We start from the raw sequence: 19,577 nt of genomic DNA, 5'->3' as shown, positions 1-19,577 counted from the left end.
AAAACGTTCCAAGGGGAATGAAAAGGGATTTTTTGGCAAGATATGAGTAAGGGTCAGAAATTAAAAAAAAGTTTTTTGACTTAAAAGTAAGGAGCAGTATTAAAAATTAAAACAAGCAGAAATTAATCTATATATTAGGGGGACTGATCTCTTGCTCAATCTTCCTTTTTTGTTTTACTTTTTGTCACAATGCTTTTAGGAGATTGATCGAACAGATGGGCCGTTTAATTTTGAATGGACGTATTTCTAAAGAAGATAAAGATTTTTAACATAAAGACTGAAGGTTGTGGAAGGGGCAGATTCACTCATATTATGGTAGTTTTAGCCAGCTCCCAAGTCCCCCTCGCTTACTTTGAAGCGAGTATTATCTGCTCGGCCGACAGGGGTTTCATGAAGGGGCCACCTTCACTCATTGTCGCCCGGTTTTGCTAAAATTACCATTTTCTGTGCCAAAAACGAAATGGGAAGATATTCTTTTTCTCTCTCTCTATATATATATATATATTCAAATTCGAGGCAAAAAGATCATCTTCAAGAAAAACAATCATAATATAAAACTAACTTACGAAAAATTTAAAACTAGCCTAAGGAAAAAGTAATTTTGATATCTAGAAATCGAGAATTTTCCAAACTGTAATCCTGTAAAAGCATATCAGCATCTAAAACAGAAAATTGTTATAAAACCTATGGTCTCCTCCAGAAAGATTTTGGAGCCTCATATTTCCTTCTTCTCTCATAACTGTCTTCTCTCCTATTTCTTGAAGACCGTGAGCTATCCCTGTTGGGAAATCCATCTTTTCTGTGCCTTTTCTTTCGATCTTCCTCTTCCTTTTCTGCCATATCCAACCTTCGTTTGCGATACCTTCCTTGGAATGGAGAGGGTGTCCTTTGTTTGTATTGTTTCTTGTGATATTGGTCACTCTCTTCCACTGCAGAAATTGATGAGCCTGCCCTAAGTAATTTTCTCTCCATTTCATCCAGGATTCTTCGCCTCATTTCTTCCAAATTATCCTCGTCTATTCCATTTTCCACTGTTTCTAAATTTGCTGCATTACTCTCATAAGAATTGCTAAAGTCGTGGTAATGGCCTTTACAAATCGCACAGTCACAATAAAAAGATATTTCTAATTCAAAACTTTGATCCATGTTAATATCTATTATGTTGTTGCTTTATGTAAGTAAGTTTCACAACTGGAAAGTTTTAACGATTTCATTTCCTTATATTAATGAACGACATAGCTCTTAGATATTTGCACCAATCAATGCAAAGAGAATTGCTGACGTATGGTCTTCGGAAACATTCCGTTTAACGGTTGTAACAGCCCAATTCAGCTGTTTCTTGGATGTAACAGCCTTGCATAAAAGGCCCAGTAACAGCGCTATTTTAGTTATGGTTGTAATTAAAATCTTGTTTTCCAAAATCTTACAGTCGTAAAAAACCTAGTATGCATTTTACGTTTGAAGCAATGCATAGCAAATAGTATGATTCAAATCATTAGAAATACATTCAGCCATTGAAATGTATGGCTGAAACCAAAAATCAATGCGCTTAAAACTGGCAATTAGGCTCAAATAAATATCAGTGGAACATTCTTTTTGTGAATAGAACTTATTTACCTTTTTTGGGTGCTTATTTTTATCTTTTTAATTTTTTTCTAGAATAAAATGTACCAGCATATCAATATTTGTAATTATTAATTCGAATTACATTCTTGAAATTGGGTTAGGTTTTGAAATCCAGGTTAGGTTTTGGGGTTTGAACCCCTCCCCTCCCCCGAAATGTTTTCTGACTCGTAAAAACATAACAAAAATGGATATAAGCACATTTTTGTCGTTATTAGTTGTTTTTTTGTTTATGTGAACCCCCCACCCACCCTCGGAAAAATTCATGTTTTTATTTAATGTTTTAACACAGTAGCTTAAAACATTTTCTTGGAAAAACTACTCCGATTAGCCCAAAGCTATTCTGAGTTACTTATTAGAAGGGGCTTCCGAAGTTTGGAAGAACATTTCGCTGTAAGAATCGGTCCTTTGTCGAGTTGTGAGCTTAGGCCGAAGTCCCTTTTCCTGAAATAAATGAGAAGAAGAGTCAAAATACGAGCAAATGCATCTTGGAACATCAATTTTTAATAAGGATTCTGACATGTCTTGTTCTGCTATCCCTTGTCTTTAGATTTTCGACATAAAACGGTTTTGCTATCAGTCGATAAATGAGACTCAGCTCTATCAACCTGTCGAATTACGTTCTTTAAACTTACTTCTTTTTTTGGAATTGGTTAATGGTGTCAAAAATGGAGGAATGGTGTCAAAACTTTCCTATTTGTGAATGCACCAAGGGCATCAAAAGGAAAATTTTTTGCCCCTAGACTGTTCGTTCGTGTATTAATACGTGAAAACATCGATTTTTCTAATACATTTTTTTTTTTTAATTATGAAAATTTTAAAGCCGGGGCATATTTTCGTCAGTGTTGCCATTGTCTTAATTGGCAGTGTATTGTCTTAATTAAAAGTTTCCCCGGTTTACAATATAAACAAGATAGTTACACTATATTAATCACTATAAATAAGATAGTCAAAATAATATATATTGAATGATTAAATTATTCAATTTAGCAATGGGATTTTTTCAGTTGATTTAAGAATTCAAATAATTTAAACGGTGACAGGGAGAAGCTGACACTTTCATCTATTGAGTAAACCTATAATTAATTCGGATTACATTCTTGAAATTCGGTTTGCTTTTTATATTTTTATAAGATTTTTCGCTAGTCAAAACTCTTAACATTACTATATATATATATATATATATATATATATATATATATATATATATATATATATATATATATATATATATATATATATATATATATATATATATATATATATATATCACTTAAAATTTTCTTCATTTTTTCAAATAATTCGACTTCTCGCTCGGTATATTCAATTTTGGCTTTAAGGGTATAGTTTTATGTATATAGTCTTCAGTAACTCATTGACTATATTTACTTTTTTTTTTCACTTTGCCCTATTGTCTCAATAATTCTATGCATTTTTTTTTCCTTGTTTAATTATCTTTTCATAGCCATCTAATTACTCAACCTTTCTATACTGAACTATTTATTCTGGCTGCATACCAACAAGTTGGTTTTAATCATATGTTTGTTTACATCCTGTGACACATGTGATCTTCTCTCAGCCAAAGATAGCAACACGTTTTCATCGTAATCACGTGTTTTTGTTTGTCAATAAGTTTATTATTTCCTTGTATTCAAATTTATTTTGCATACAAAACACTTTATTTGTCTTGTACTTTAAAGAGAGGTTTATTCCGGATTTTTTTTTTTTATTATAATTATTTTTATGGGAATTTTTTTCAAAATAAAACACAACATTTGAAAAGATTATTTAATTTAAATGACTTAGAAATAATACAGTTTATTTTATGTAGATAGGGTAAATGAACTAGGACACAATGGTCCTATAATGTAGGGAGAGGGCTCATTGTCAAAATTCTGAGATGGCCATTTTGTTAGCATAGTTGAAAAGTTCAATAACTATGTCTTTGGGTATAACTTCAATCCCCAACAGCCGGGAAAAGGGTATAAGCTTTAAAATTTGCCTATAGTTTACGCATAGTAGTTGTTATGGGAGGTAAAAGTTTGTTTATTACTAGTTTGTAGCAGATGATACATCCATTAAAACATGAGAAACCATTTTTATGGCACTTGGTATCTACCAAGTGACATGTAGCAATCACAAATCCTGTCTGTCTGTCTGTCCCGGTTATTCTAGTTTAGCACTTCCAGGTAATCTAGGACGATGAAATTTGGCAGGCGTATTAGGAACTAGGCCAGATTTAAATTATAAATTGTCGTTTCCCCGATTCCGCCTTCTGGAGGGGGGTGAGTGGGGGGAGAGATAAATTGGAAAAATTAGAAAAAAATTACGTATTTTTAACTTACGAACAGGTGACCGGATCTTAATGAAATTTGATATTTAGATGGAAATCATGTCTCAGAGCTCTTATTTTAAATCCCGACCAGATCTGTTTACATTGGAGGGAGTTAGAGGGGGAAACCAGAAATCTTGGAAAATGTTTAGAGTGGAGAGATCGGGATGAAACTTGGTGGATAGGATAAGCAATTGTCGTAGATACGTGATTGACGTAAACCGGAATGGATCCGCTCTTTTTTTGGTGGAGTTAGTGGGTGGTGTTCAGTGCTTTGGCGAGTTTGGTGCTTCTGGACGTGCGAGGACGATGAAAATTGGTAGATGTGTCAGGGAGCTGCACAAATTGACTTGATAACGTCGTTTTCCCCGATTTGACCCTCTGGGGGGCTGAAGGGAGAGGAAAAATTAGGTATTTTTAATTTACGAGTGGGTGATCAGATCTTAATGAATTTTCATATTTAGAAGGATCTCGTGACTCAGAGCTCTTATTTTAAATCCCGACCGGCATCAAGCCTCTGATTTTTTTTTTTTAAATCAATCTATCGATTTTTAGAAATTTGCTAGAGCTCATACCATATGAGCTCTTGGCTCTTCCGGCCTCGTCACAAGTGCCATCTGAGCTGTTAGCTCTTGTTCAATTAGTTCCTCAAGTTCAACTTCTGTGACTTTTTCTACCTTATTGGTAAATTTAGTTTCTAGTAATTGATCTTTTAGTGCTGTCAGTGCTGCCTAAACTTCCAACTTAACTTTTAAGGTCCTTGCAACTTCAGCTTCTTGAGCTGTCAGTATCTTAAAAGCAAATTTAGGTTCTAGTAATTAATCTCTTAATTTTTCCAGTGCTGCCTCAACTTCCACTTACAACAGCTGTTACAGCTCATCCCAGAGAGAAGACCATTCTCTTTAATCAACGGATTGGGGAAGGATCTCAGAAACAATTGTCAAGCTCTGGAGATGAACAGATGAATCAAGAGCTGATTCAGACTCTGGCTTTGAGCTCTTCCGATGCTATTCAACTAAATGATGGGACTGAGGGAGCTGTGCATGAACCTTGAAGACCCGTGCTTTTGAAAAGTTTTTCAACTGTTGTGCTGGTCCTAAACAAGGTTATTATACATTTTAATTCTTCTGTGCTTATTCTTTGTATTTTAACTCTTCATTCTCATGTCTCATTTCATATTTCTCACTCTTTTTATCCTCCATTCTCATGTCTCATTCTTCATATTTCCCATTTTTATGTGCAATCTTTGCTTATTACATGTTAGTCTTAGTCTGATAAAAAAAAAAAAAAAAAAAATTAAAGAACGCTACAGGGCATAACTTTTAATGTTGGGCATTTTTTATCAGGGAAATCCCTTTATTTCCATTTGATATAGAGCATGTGTGGGTATCCTTTATATGAGTAGCAGATAATTGAAAATTTTGAATAAAATCAGTAAATTGAATTGTTAACTATTAACATTACAGCGAAGTATTTATTTCTAAAAACTAATTAAAGTGAAATGAAAAACAAATATTAGCAGGTAAACTTTTTAATTAAGACTGGTATTCTGCTTCTTAGTTAGAGGTTTTACCCATTAATATATTTTCATTTTGTTTTGACATCCGAGACTTCCATTTAAATGTTTTGATACCTCCCAACTGCCACATTCTACGGCTACCCATAGTGGCCTGATGCTGCATCAAACTAGAACCAAAGTTAAATTGAAATCAAGTTGTCTGCATATCTATTCCTTTGTCATGAATTCCGTTATGTATTTAATTATCTTCAAGACTTAGATTTGGTGGTTTGTATTTTTACCACTTCTAATGGCCAACCGGTGTGGCCTGATGAGGCATTTAACTAGAACCATAGTTACATTGAAGCCAGGTTGCCAACAAGTTTATTCCCATAGTCACAAAGATATTTGTTAAGTTAATTAATTATCTCTAAGACTTACATGTGCACCAAAGTAAATAAACAGTAAAGAGAATATACCAATGAAATTGCTAAGGACAAATTGAAACAAGGCAAACACTAAATTAAAAAAGGCCCTCTCAAAACAACGGTAATATTTTATTATTCTTGCTTTTGTTTTTGTCTTCTGTAAATGAATGGTTTGACAAATACATATCTCTGTCTTTTTTGTTACAACGAGTTTTTCATAAATAAATAATAAATTGCAGATATTTATTTGAAAATGAGTTTCCATTATGAGTGATATTTATAGGTTGCTGAAATGGTCAAAATCAAACACCAATGGTACAGTCCTTCTGTCAGATGATGCTAAGAGGAATACCATCAAGGAGTAGTATCCAGCGGATGGTGCAGTCTAAGACATGCTTAGTGTATGCATAGCCCATATCTGGTGCTCTTCCACCTCACATTATAAATCAGCTTCCTAATGTCTCCACCCAATCCTTTGATAATTGGTCATCAGTCACCCTGCCTCTACCCAGTAAGGTAATTTCTAAATCTGTTGAATGTAATTTAGTTGTATAAGATAGGAGATAATTGTTAAAGTACGTCATTGTCAATAACTGTCCTTATCCTTTTTGTGTTTTTTTTTTTGCGACTATAAGATTCAGAAACCTCGATGCTTAGTTACATTTTAATTTGGTGAACTTGCAAAAGAGGTAAACAACAAACTGTAGCATATTATTATCCAGCTTTTAATTTAATTTAAAAATTTGATTCGTTTATTATACTGCGGATTTTGTTAACATTGGATTCTTTTTTTTTATTTATTCATTGAGTGGAAATTGTTGAAAGGCTCATTTTTTATTCAATCAAGATTATATTAAGATTATGCCGGTTAAGTTTTTTTTTTAGACTACAAGCGTTTCGATAATTTTTTAACTTCAGATTGTTTAAATAAAATTTTTATTTAACTGGCTTTGCGTTATCTGGACTCAAAACCTGATTGCAACGATATCCTGCTATTTGCAAACGAGATCCTGTTCAAGAAATCTCTGAAAAGCTAACCACTTCAGCACTAACAGAAAGTAGGCTGGTTACAAGAATTTTGATTATCATTTGAAAATAATGATGACCCTATTTGTGGCTATTTGTGGCTTTAAAAAATGTGGTCGACACTGGTATGAATACCATCCTTGTATGAACCATCTTTGTATGAACAATCATCCTTGTATGACAGCCTATGGCACCTATTCAATCATTTTAAATGTTGGGTTGAGGTGACAAAATTTATTAAATCTGGGAACATCTATACTTGTATGAACAACCATCCTTGTATGAACAACCAATGGCGGCAATTCAACCAATTTAAATGTTGGGTTGAGGGGACAATATTTATTAAATCTGGGAGGGGGCAATTTGTCTATTTTTCTGTTTTCTTTTTTTTTCAACGAAATACCAAAAAGGGTATTTTATTTTAAATCTTGGAGGGGAGTAAAAAATCTGACGGGTGGGAGATGACCTTTACATTGAACAGTGGAGAAAGATTTACCATCCTAGGGGAAGGGGTGTATCTAACATCTTTGTAAATATTCTTTTTTTTTTTCGCTACTTAAAGCCTTGGAATGCTCAATATATAGTTACATTTCAATTTAGCAAACTGTTTGAAAGTTGACTTTTTTTTGTTGTTGTCATTAACCCCCCTCCGCACAAAATTTAGGAAATTGAAACCCCAACTCCCCTCTTGCCAACATAATCAAACAGTTCGTGGTAACGAACTGTAGTAAGGAGCGACCCGGCTCAATAGTAACCAAAACTCTAAAAAATTGAATTTTGATATCAAAAGCTACATCAAAAGAATCGCATTTTAATGCTGATTTTAAATATATAAGTTTCATCAAGTTTAGTTTTACCCATCAAAAGTTACGAGCCTGAGAAAATTTGCCTTATTTAGGAAAATAGGGGGAAACACCCCCCAAAAGTCGTAGGATCTTAACGAAAATGACACCATCGGATTCAGCGTATCAGAGAACCCTACTGTAGAAGCTCCTATCTACAAAAATGTGGAATTTTGTATTTTTTGGCAGAAGACAAATCACGGTTGCGTGTTTTTTTTTTTTTTTTTTTTTTTTTTTTTTTTTTTTTTCCAGGGGTCATCGTATCGACCAAATGGTCCTAGAATGTCGCAAGAGGGCTCATTTTAACGGAAATTAAAAGTTCTAGTGCCCTTTTTAAGTGACCAAAAAAATTGGAGGGCATCTAGGCCCTCTCCCACGCTCATTTTTTCCCCAAAATCAACGGATCAAAATTTTGAGATAGCCATTTTGTTCAGCATAGTCGAAAACCGTAATAACTATGTCTTTGGGGATGACTTACTCCCCCACAATCCCTGGGGGAGGGGCTGCGAGTTACAAACTTTGACCAGTGTTTACATATAGTAATGGTTATTGGGAAGTGTACAGACGTTTTCAGGGGAATTTTATTTTGTTTAGGGGTGGGGCTGAGAAGAGGGGGCTATGTTGGAGGATCTTTCCTTGGAGGAATCTGTCATGGGGAAGAAAAATTCAATGACAAAGGCGCAGGATTCTCTCTCTAGCATTACTATAAGAAAACAATGAAAAATAAACATGAAAACGTTTTTTTTTCAAATGAAAGGAAGAAGTAGCATTGAAACTTAAAACTAACAGAGATTATCACGCATATGAGGGATTCTAAAAATACTTTAGCATAAAGAGCGAGGTATTTAGGAGGAGATAAATACCTTGCTCTTTATGCTAAAGTATTTTTAGTAATTCAACTATTTATTCTACGGCCTTTCTGATTCAGGGGTCATTCTTAAAGAATTGGGACAAAACTTACGATTTAGTGTAAAGAGCGAGGTATTAACGAGGGTACAAACCCCCTCGTATACATAATAAAAATATAAGGTTATGAAAGTTTGTTACGTAAGTTAATTCTCAAGTTACATATATTTTTTACTAATAAAAACGTTCATTAAAAATTAAAAGTTCTAGTTGCCTTTTTAAGTAACCGAAAAATTGGAGGGCAACTAGGCCTCCTTCTCCACCCCTTATTTCTCAAAATAGTCTGATCAAATCTAAGAGAAAGCCATTTAGCCAAAAAAAGAATTAATATACAAATTTCATTTTAATAATTTATGTGCGGAGAGCCAAAACCAAACATGCATTAATTCAAAAACGTTCAGAAATTAAATATAAAAAAAACTAATTTTTTTAGCTGAAAGTAAGGAGCGACATTAAAACTTAAAACGAACAGAAATTACTCCGTATATGAAATGATTTGTCCCCTCCGCAATCCCTCGCTCTTTACGCTAAAGTTTGACTCTTTGCCACAATTCTACTTTTTAAAACAATTAAAAGTTTTAGCGTAAAGAGCGAGGGATTGCGGAGGGGACAAATCATTTCATATACGGAGTAATTTCTGTTCGTTTTAAGTTTAATGTCGCTCCTTACTTTCAGCTAAAAAAATTAGTTTTTTTTATATTTAATCCCTTCCAGAAACGGGACAAAGAGGATGAGTCATCAAGACTTATATGCATGAACTGCATTCACTAAGCAACACGTTTAAAGAGAAACTATTCTGAAACTTGCCTGTGGCAATTAATTAGTAATTTGTGTTCAAAATGGCAAGAAAGAATATTGAATTGAAATTTTTTTCGAATTTTGAATAAACACGGTTGATTTTTGCATAAGAAATTTCATGACTTTTTAGCAACTTTCAGTAAAAAATATTTTGTAATACTTATATTAATAGTCATAATATCTGTCCTTTTTTGGCCTCATAATTAAGAACTTATAAATTGTTTGTTTCTGTTTTATTGACTCAAACTCTTAATCTAGCCTTAAAACCTGTTTAAAATAAGCATTGAGAAATTGTTTTTTGTTTGAAAGCTTTTAACTTCAGTTTTTATTTTTGAATAAATACGGCTGATTTTAGTCTGAAATACGCTATACCCAGCTCATACTGTTTCTCTTTTAATAGTGTTAAATATTTCCTGTGCTTTTTGATTTTAGTATGTATAGTATATAATTTTTTTTTATTATTATTTTTTTTAGTTTGTGGTCCAAGGTATTGTTAGGTATTTGTCACTAGTCCTATGTCAAGGTTTTAGTAGACTAATGAACCTTCTTTTGAAAGAGAAAACAGATAAAACTTTTAGGAATAACTTCTTCAGGAAGATCATTCTAGATCAAAGTGCAACGTCGAATGAAGCTAATTATTTTGTTTTGCTTTCTTTTTTGAAATTTTTGGTTTCCTTTTTTTCTTTATTTTCGTTTTGAACTGTTTAACTTGACCTTTCAGATAATGCAACAAGTGAGCTCATATGCCCCAATGCAGTCTCCAGGGTTTTCGCCACCATCTCATGCCTCTGTTACTTTGAGTGTAGGGACTTCACACCAAAGTCCAATGTCACAAACTACCATTCATCCATCTCAGACTCAACGCTCCCAGCACAAACACATGAGTAGATTTCACACAAATATCTTCCAGTTGTGATTCCAAGTAGTGTTGGCTCACCAGTGCAGGTTATACCAAACAATGTGAAAATGCAACCTACCAAATGTCAGAAGGTAAATGTCAATAAAACGGACGGTTATTTACCTTGGTCACAAACTTTGACAACAGTCAATGAACCTCATTTTGAACAGGTGCTCGCTTAGCCTCCTTCAGCTGAATGTAGTCCTAAAGAAGTTCAAAATCCTGTTGTGTACAGTGCTACTGAGCAAATCCATATTTTAAATGACAATTTTGGTTGAAGAAAACACTATATAGAAATTCGCCAGAGTAATTGTTGATGGCGATAGAGTTGTGAAAATTGTAGAGAATAAAAAATCTAGTGTAAAGAGTGTAAAAAATGATAATTGGATTAAACTGTCAAAAGGCTCTAAGAATATTGGAATGATGAATCCATCAATGAAGCTCAGCAAATTATCGCCTGAGGTAATTTTTTTTGGGTTTTATGAGTAGTTTTTATTTTTTTATTTATTTATCTTTAATTATTTTATCACTCTTTTATTAAGACTTTTATTTTAATTTATTATAATATTATTTATATATATATATATATATATATATATATATATATATATATATATATATATATATATATATATATATATATATATATATATATATATATATATATGTATATATATATATATATATATATATATATATATATATATATATGTATATATATATATATATATATATATATATATATATATATATATATATATATATATATATATATATATATATATATATATATACTATAAATATTATTTATATTACTTTCGATAATATTTTATTATCATTCCTATTACTTTATTTATTTAATTCCACCAAAAAAATTAAGTATACAGTGCTTATTCATTGCTTAACATTTACACAGTAAATGTTAAACACAAGTTTATTATGTTTAAAACAATCAGTTTATTGAACATAACTATGGATCTATGCAGTTAAATGGAGAGAGAGACTCTATCCTACTATTTTGTCTTTCAAAATACTGTGTTCTAGCCTATTTAATTCTGCCTGCATTTTGTGGGCATATAAGTAAAAAAAAATGACTTTGTTCTTTTCAAGAACAATAAGTAGTCCCCCTCACACATCCCTCTTTTCCTTGAAGGCGTCCAATAAAAATTTTGGGATAACTTTTAGACTCAATATAGTTAAAAGGTCCTTTAACTATGCCTCTGGAGATGGTATTCACCCCTATAGTCCCTCAGGAAAGGGCTGTAAGATATGTAATTTTCCATTGTTCATATAGGCTAAACTATTTGCTATTGGGAAATATACATGATTTTTTTTTTTGGGTGGGAGGGGTGTTTTTCATGGGGGAAAACGATCCCAGGGGAATGAAAGGGGATTTCTTGGCAAGATTTGAGTAAGGGTCAGAAATTAAAAAAAAGTTTTTGACTTAAAAGTAAGGAGCATTATTAAAAATTAAAACAAGCAGAAATTATTCTATATATGAGGGGGACTGCTCCCTTGCTCAATCTTTCTTTTTTGTCACAATGCTTTTAGGAGATTGATCGAACAGAAGGGCTGTTGAATTTTTAATGGGCGTATTTCTAGAGAAAATTAACATTTTAACATAAAGACTGAAGGTTGTGGAAGGGGCAGACTCACTCATATTATGATAGTTTTAGAAAGCTCCCAAGTCCCCCTGGCTTACTTTGAAGCGAGTATTATCTGCTCAGCCGACAGGGGTTTCATGAAGGGGCCACCTTCACTCATTGTCGCCCGGTTTTGCTAAAATTACCATTTTCTGTGCCAAAAAAGTGGGAAGATGTTCTTTTTTTCTCTCTATATATGTATCCAAATTCGAGGCAAAAAGATCATCTTCAAGAAAAACAAGCATAATATAAAAGTAACTTACGAAAAATTTAAAACTAGCCTAAGGAAAAAGTAATTTTGATGTATAGAAAACGAGAATTTTCCAAACTGCAATCCTGTAAAAAGCATATCAGCATCTAAAGCAGAAAATTGTTATAAAACCTATGGCCTCTCCAGAAAAATTTTGGAGCCTCATATTCCCTAGTTCTCTCATAGTTGTCTTCTCTCCTATTTCTTGAAGACCGTGAGCTATCCCTGTTGGGAAATCCATCTTTTCTGTGCCTTTTCTTTCGATCTTCCTCTTCCTTTTCTGCCATATCCAACCTTCGTTTGCGATACCTTCCTTGGAATGGAGAATAATTCTTCATTCTCATGTCTCGTTCCATACTTCTCACTCTTCTTATCCTCTATTTTCTTGTCTCATTCTTCATATCTCTCATTTTTATGTGCAATCTTTACTTATTATATGTTAGTCTTAGTCTGATAAAAAAAAAATATGAAAGAACGCTACAGGGCTTAACATTTAATGTTGGACATTTTTTTATCAGGGAAACCCGTTTATTGTGTTGCGAGAGCAACACTCTGGTTTTGTCCCGTTTTTTTTTTTTTTTTTTTTTTTTTTTTTTTTTTTTTTTTTTTTTTTTTTTTTTTTTTTTTTTTTTTTTTGCCGCCGATCTCAGTCTATCCGTGGAAACTGGAAACGGTCTAACCTGTGCGGTTTTTACGGAAAGTGTGGACCTCAGGCTGGATTGATGAATATGACATTACATTTTGGAAAGCTCTGCAGAACTATTGGCTGGGGCCAAAAAAGATGGTTTTTGCTTGTTAATTCGACTTCTCCCTAGGTATTTTCAGTTTTGTCTTTAAGTGGGGGGGGGGCACTTACATCGACCATACAAATTTAAGGGCCAGAAAACTTCAAATAAATAACCTAATGGGGTCGTAACTATACGCGCAACAGTAACGCTGAAGAAGAGAGGGTGGGGGTGGCCTCGCAATACATCTGCTTTGCTAGTCCATTACTTCCCTTCACATTTATTTTGGTGAAGAGGGCTTCAGCCTAAGCCTACAACTCCACACAAGGACACATTCTTAAATTCACAACTCACAATTCATACAGCAAAATGTTCTTTCAGACTTCGGCAACCCCTTCAAATAAGTAAACTAGAATAATTTCGGGCTAATCAGAATAGTTTTCCGAAGACAATATTTTAGACTACCTACAACTAAAACATTAAATAAAAACAGGCACTGAAAAATAAAACCTAAAAGAACTAAATACAGCTCGTAAAAAGAATGTTTCACAGGCACTAATTTGCAGCAATAAGTAATCGCTGCAAATTACATTTTAATTTCCTAAGTTGAAAAAGAAGAGATTCGAAAAGTGAAACCTTAACAATTAGAATTTATTCTTGCCAAACTTTGAACAAGAAAATTATCACAAATGAGATTTGAGCTACTATCCCCTGTAACCCCCAAAGCTACAGGCCTTGCCTTGATTATACTATTGCTGAAAACAATATATATTTTCAACAAATGTCTCTTGTCATAACCATTAAAAAGGTTTTAAGATTTTAAGCATTAAACAGACCCCCCTTGATATCTCTTTTTCTCCTTTGAATTTTTTTATGTTGATTTTTCAGGGAAGGTCATTGATCTTCAACAGTGACCATTTTCAGTGTTTTATGTAAAGCTTACAGCATGATTAGCCATATATGTTCAAGAGTCCATATTTGGTTTTCAAAGTATGTCTGTCTGATTTTGAAAGCGTACCAACATAATATTCCACTAGCTTTGGCTTGCCCTAAAAATATCAGTTAGCGTAGATTGTATTACAAGAGAATCATTTTAATCTTAAAAAAAAAATCCAGAGCAGAAAGATCCAAATGAGATATGGAAAGGCGTTTTTTGTCAAACATCGCCAAATATTAATCCCACAACCTTGAAACCTTATCAATGTCCATGGAATAACCGACAGCAGGCCAACACGTTATTAATAAATAAAAATTGTAGATGTCAGACAAAACTAAAATGGAATATGGGCGTAATTTTTAACAGCACTTTACGTACAAGGCAAAACAGCTCCCATTGAAGAGGATATGTTGTACAAATGATTTAAGCTGTCTTGCAAAATATCCAAAACGGAAAGCTACAAATAAACGACACGATGCTATCAACGGCAAGAAAGACACCACTTTGTTATTCTGTGCTTCAAATCTTGAAAAAGTTATCTTTGTTTGAAAATAGATGGCGCTCTTAAATTTACTGTTTGTCCATGGTTTAACTTGTGTTAAAAGTAAAACATGTTGGCTTTAAAATGAAAACTAAATGAAACAAATTTATCTTTCACCACAACTGATAATTTTGAATAATTATATTATTTTATGAATAGGTGCGAATAGTGGTTCTTTGTATGAATTGTTTTTTTTTTTTTTTTTTTTATTAATTAATTCTCTTTAATTTTCAGTTCTCTGTTGAAAAACAGTAAAAAATATTAAACATCCCCGTTCAGGGAACGTTGATGGGGCTATTAAAATAAATAAAAATACACTAATTAGCCCTACTAGATTAAAATAGAAAATTTTTATTTTTAAGCCAAAGACATGAAAACTTAGAAATATTCACTATATTAACCAATAATAAACTTTGGCAATCAAAAAATTAACAGATAATAATGTAGTAAAAAGAAGAAGTTTTTAAAAGCAAAGAGCCATATTAAACTTAAGATCAGCTTAAGTAAAGTCCAATAGTAATCTAAACTTGAAATGACCAGAAATTAAAACAAATAATTATATCAAACATAAATATTATAGATACTGATATAGATGAATTAGTAAATCTTAAAAAGAGTAAAAGCTAAATTGGATATTGAAGTCAAACTTAGAATGAGCAAATTTAATTCAAGCTGGAGTTTAGCTACTGCCCCCTTCCCCCTCCTCTAAATGCAAATGTTCTAAAGCCTGTTACTTCATTCGTGCGTTTTGAAAACAAATTATATTATATACATTTCTTATGATTATAATTATAATTTTGGAAAAAAATGAAACGAAAAAATCAAAAAAATCTTGAATTGCTGAGTTTTGTGGGATTAATATTCTTATATATTAAATATTCAGTTTATTTTCATTAGTTCTTTTCATTCATCATGATTATTCTAGTGATTTTCGTTTATTATTCGTCGATGTTTTGAAAAACATCGACTGAAAAAGTTTTCAGTAAAATGCAAGTGACGGAATAGACTTTAAAACTATTACTGTTAGAGGAGGGGAAAGAGACAATATCAAAAATGCTGCTTGGAGTAATTTTATGTGTTTATTTATATACAATCCTATATATCAAACAAGATTTTGTTTAGTAATGGCTATGGAATTTGTATTTTGCGTCACATAAAGCTGTATATATTCAAGTCAACCATTAAAAAGATTATATATGAAATGAAACAACATCAAATAGTAATCATCAAATCGGAATTTCTTGCCATTTCTTTTATTTGCCCTCTTAAATGTTTTCGTGGGTGTGTACCCTTCTCCCCCATATGTGTATTTCCGAAAAATTGCAAGATTGTTGGAATTCTTTTCTGAATTTTCTGTACATATTGAATTGAATTTTTTTTTTCGAATTTTGAATAAACACGGCTGATTTTTGCATAAGAAATTTCATGACTTTTTAGCAACTTTCAGTTAAAAGTATTTTGTAATACTTCTATTAATAGTCATAATATCTGTCCTTTTTTGGCTTCATAATTAAGAACTTATGAATTGTTTGTTTCTGTTTTACTGACTCAAACTCTTAATCTTAAAAAGTTAGCCATAAAACGGTTTTAAAATAAGCATTGACAAATTGTTTTTTGTTTGAAAGCCTTTAACTTCAGTTTTTATTGTTGAATAAATACGGCTGATTTTAGTCTGAAATACGCTATATCCAGCTCATATATCAGCAAAAATATTTTGCACAGTTCATCTTTTAATGGTGTTAAATATCTCCTGTGCTTTTTAAATTGTTCAAAATCCTGTTTTGTACAGTGCTAGTGAGCAAATCCATATTTTAAATGACAAAAAAATCCCTTATAAAGGGCCTCATGAAAAAGACCAAAAAACTAACATCAAAAGGACAAAGGATAAAGTCCAATTTTGGTTGAAGAAAACATTATATAGAAATTCGGCACAGTAATTGTTGATGGTGATAGAGTTGTGAAAATTGTAGAGAATGAAAAATCTAGTGTAAAGAGTGTAAAAACTGATAATTGGATTAAACTGCCAAAAGGCTCTAAGAATATTGGAATGATGAAGCCATCAATGAAGCTCAGCAAAATATCGCCTGAGGTAATTTTTTTGGGTTTTATGAGTAGTTTTTACTTTTTTATTTATCTTTAATTATTTTACACTCTTTTATTAAACCTTTTATTTTAATTTATTATAATATTATTATATATATTATTATTATATATATTATATATATATATGTATTTTATATATTTTATATATATATATTATATATATATATATATATATATATATATATATATATATATATATATATATATATATATATATATATTATAAATATTATTTATGTTACTTTCGATAATATTTTATTATCATTCCTATTACTTTATTTATTTAATTCTTCCAAAAAAAGTAAGTATACAGTGCTTAATCATTGCTTAACACTTACACAGTATAGTAAACTATAGGTCTAATAGTAAACAAACAAGGTCAAGGTAATTAGGTTTGTCTTGGTTAACCTGTAATACTTTGAAATTTGCTTTTATCAGGATATATCTAGACCTGTTATTCTCCCCTAATTGTTCTTTGAATCTGGTTAATCGAAAGACCCTTCCTCCCAAAAACAATACTGAAGTTTTGAGACAAATTTATTTTTGAGATTCACTTTCCAAGATGGGGGGGGGAGATTCTTGCAAATTTCCTTGTATTTTTCTGAAAACTGCCTCTGTCGCAGATACACTTCCCCATCCTGCTGTTCAGTCCTCAAGATGGATCTGTGTTAGACATATAAATTGACGGGGAGGGAGAGAGCGGTATGGACAGTCGAAAAAACAACAAAATTAACCCCTAGATTTGGAGAAACATATTTACTCCCCTCTCCCTAAAGTTTTGTGAATGGACACTCCTAGTATGCGTTGACTCAGATAAGATTTATATCTCAGAAAATGACTTATCCTAAGTCAAAATAAGCCAATTCACAATTCAGAAACAAAACAAAGACAATAAAAAAGAGAAATATGGTAATATTGATCAAGAAAAAGACAGATTGATAAGTTGACATGTTACAAACATTGGAAACATAAAAAAAAACTCGCAGAATTTAAAAAGAAATTAAACTAGTGAACAAAAAGGGGGTTGATGAGGTAAATGGAATAAATAACAAGGAAGAGGGTTTTTTGGTAATGTAAGAGGCAAAAGAATATAAGGAATTTAGTCAGAAATAGATTTTACATACATATCTAGTTAAAGTCTATTAAACATAACTATGGATCTATGCAGTTAAATGGAGAGAGAGACTCTATCCTAATATTTTGTCTTTCAAAAGACTGTGTTGTAGCCTATTTAATCCTGCCTGCATTTTGTGGGCATATAAGTAAAAAAAAATGACTTTATTCTTTAATGGACTTTATCAGAGACGCAGTGATTATAACCAAGGACTTAGTGTTGTAACACAATTGTTGAAACAATTCAACAAGAGTATAACTGGATTTAATGTTGAGAATAATGATAATTAATAATTATTAGTTATTTAATGACTTAATTAATTGTTTTAGTTCTAATTCTAATTACAGTGTCTCAATTCTCATTGATAAGAAGGATGTGTATACCATTGTTTTATCATATTAGGATTTCTCTGGAATCAGCCGAAATGTTTTTCCCCTCTTCCGATAGGGGGCGCAGGATAAATCATCAGTTTTGGATTACCCCCTCTTTGTTTTATGTTAACCTTTTCAATTTCTGTACATTATTGTATATATTCGGGTGGTGAGGTTAGCATAAAACCTAAGGGGAGATGAACCATTTACCTCCTTTATGTCCTTTTATTAATTTCTAATTTCCTTGTAAATTCATCTATTTTTTCGTTTGACGAATCCAAGTATAAACTAATTGCATTGAAAATAATAAATTAGAATACAAGAGGAGGCAGGTTCAATTCAACCCGATACCTCAATTGCAATATAATTTTTGATTTCAATAATAGGCTATTTATATTTTTCATAATTTTTAAAAAAAATATGAGAAAGGAGCAACTTTAAAGCTCCTTTAAAGAAAGGAGCAACATTAAAACTGAAAACGAACGGAAATTATTCCACATATGAAGGGGTCCTCAATACCTTGATCTATACGCTAAAGTCTTCAGCACTGAATAACTTGTTGTTGTTTTTCTAATCGCTAAATTGGCACAAGTAAATTAGATACATATGCTAGTAAACGAAAAGTTGAAAGTCTGACAAGACAAATAGAAAAAATTTTGGTAATCTTAACTTCTATTATTGACAAAACAAGAAGGATTACTACTATTTATGTATCTTTTGGGTTGATTCGATGTTTGTTAGTTTTGTTCTCCATGACTTCCATTGTTAGCTTTTTTGATTCGTCAATTTTGTATTGTCATTTTTTCAGTATTTTTGAAGCCTACATTGTTCACTAAAGATGGATTAGCAAAGGTTTTGTGTAGGTGTCAGCACTTTTTTTTCTTACTGCAAGCTTATCTTTTTATTCTTGTCATCAGTACAGCCAGCATCGTCTTTGAAACCAGGCGTTTGGACAGTCTCAACCCCCAATCCCCAATATCCCGAGATCTTTGAGGTTTCCTGTGTCTTATTTCCCTCGTTGTTTTCTGATGAGTTTTTTCTTCAGTTTACGTTTACCCCTCCCCCCTCTTGAAATGAAAACAGTGCATAACTAATCCATATTTTTTAGCTGTATAATTTCTAGCACTCTTTCAAGTCTCCTGTCCCTCCCACACTCCCAATGGAGGTTAGTTAAAAGGTCCTTTAACTATGCCTCTTGAGATGGGATTGACCCCTGTAATCCCTGAGGAAAGGGCTGTAAGATATGTAATCTGCCCATTGTTCATATAGGCTATACTATTTGTTATTGGGAAATATACATTTTTTGGGGGGGGGGTATTTTTCATAGGGGAAAACGTTCCAAGGAGAATGAAAAGGGATTTTTTGGCAAGATATGAGTAAGGGTCAGAAATTAAAAAAAAGTTTTTTGACTTAAAAGTAAGGAGCAGTATTAAAATTTAAAACAAGCAGAAATTATTCTATATATGAGGGGGACTGATCTCTTGCTCAATCTTCCTTTTTTGTTTTACTTTTTGTCACAATGCTTTTAGGAGATTGATCGAA

General features: G+C 32.1%; 1 long non-coding RNA gene across 22 annotated transcripts in view; it reads left to right on the top strand.

The window, feature by feature from the left end:
* Window positions 1–19,577, top strand: part of LOC136027194 (uncharacterized) — a 146,531-nt gene that overhangs the window by 27,508 nt on the left and 99,446 nt on the right. For 20 of the 22 annotated variants that reach the window (XR_010617536.1, XR_010617533.1, XR_010617528.1 and 17 more), the window contains 3 exons: window positions 4,795–5,060; window positions 6,165–6,397; window positions 10,175–10,813. This is a non-coding gene — a long non-coding RNA (uncharacterized LOC136027194). The remainder of the gene's footprint in view (window positions 1–4,794; window positions 5,061–6,164; window positions 6,398–10,174; window positions 10,814–19,577) is intronic. The other 2 variants (XR_010617534.1, XR_010617529.1) reach the window with 2 other exon arrangements.

The sequence above is a fragment of the Artemia franciscana genome, chromosome 5, assembly GCF_032884065.1.
Source record: "Artemia franciscana chromosome 5, ASM3288406v1, whole genome shotgun sequence".
NCBI classification, from domain to species: domain Eukaryota; kingdom Metazoa; phylum Arthropoda; class Branchiopoda; order Anostraca; family Artemiidae; genus Artemia; species Artemia franciscana.
Note: the sequence above shows the minus strand (reverse complement) of the source record. Positions and strands in the feature narration are given on the sequence as shown.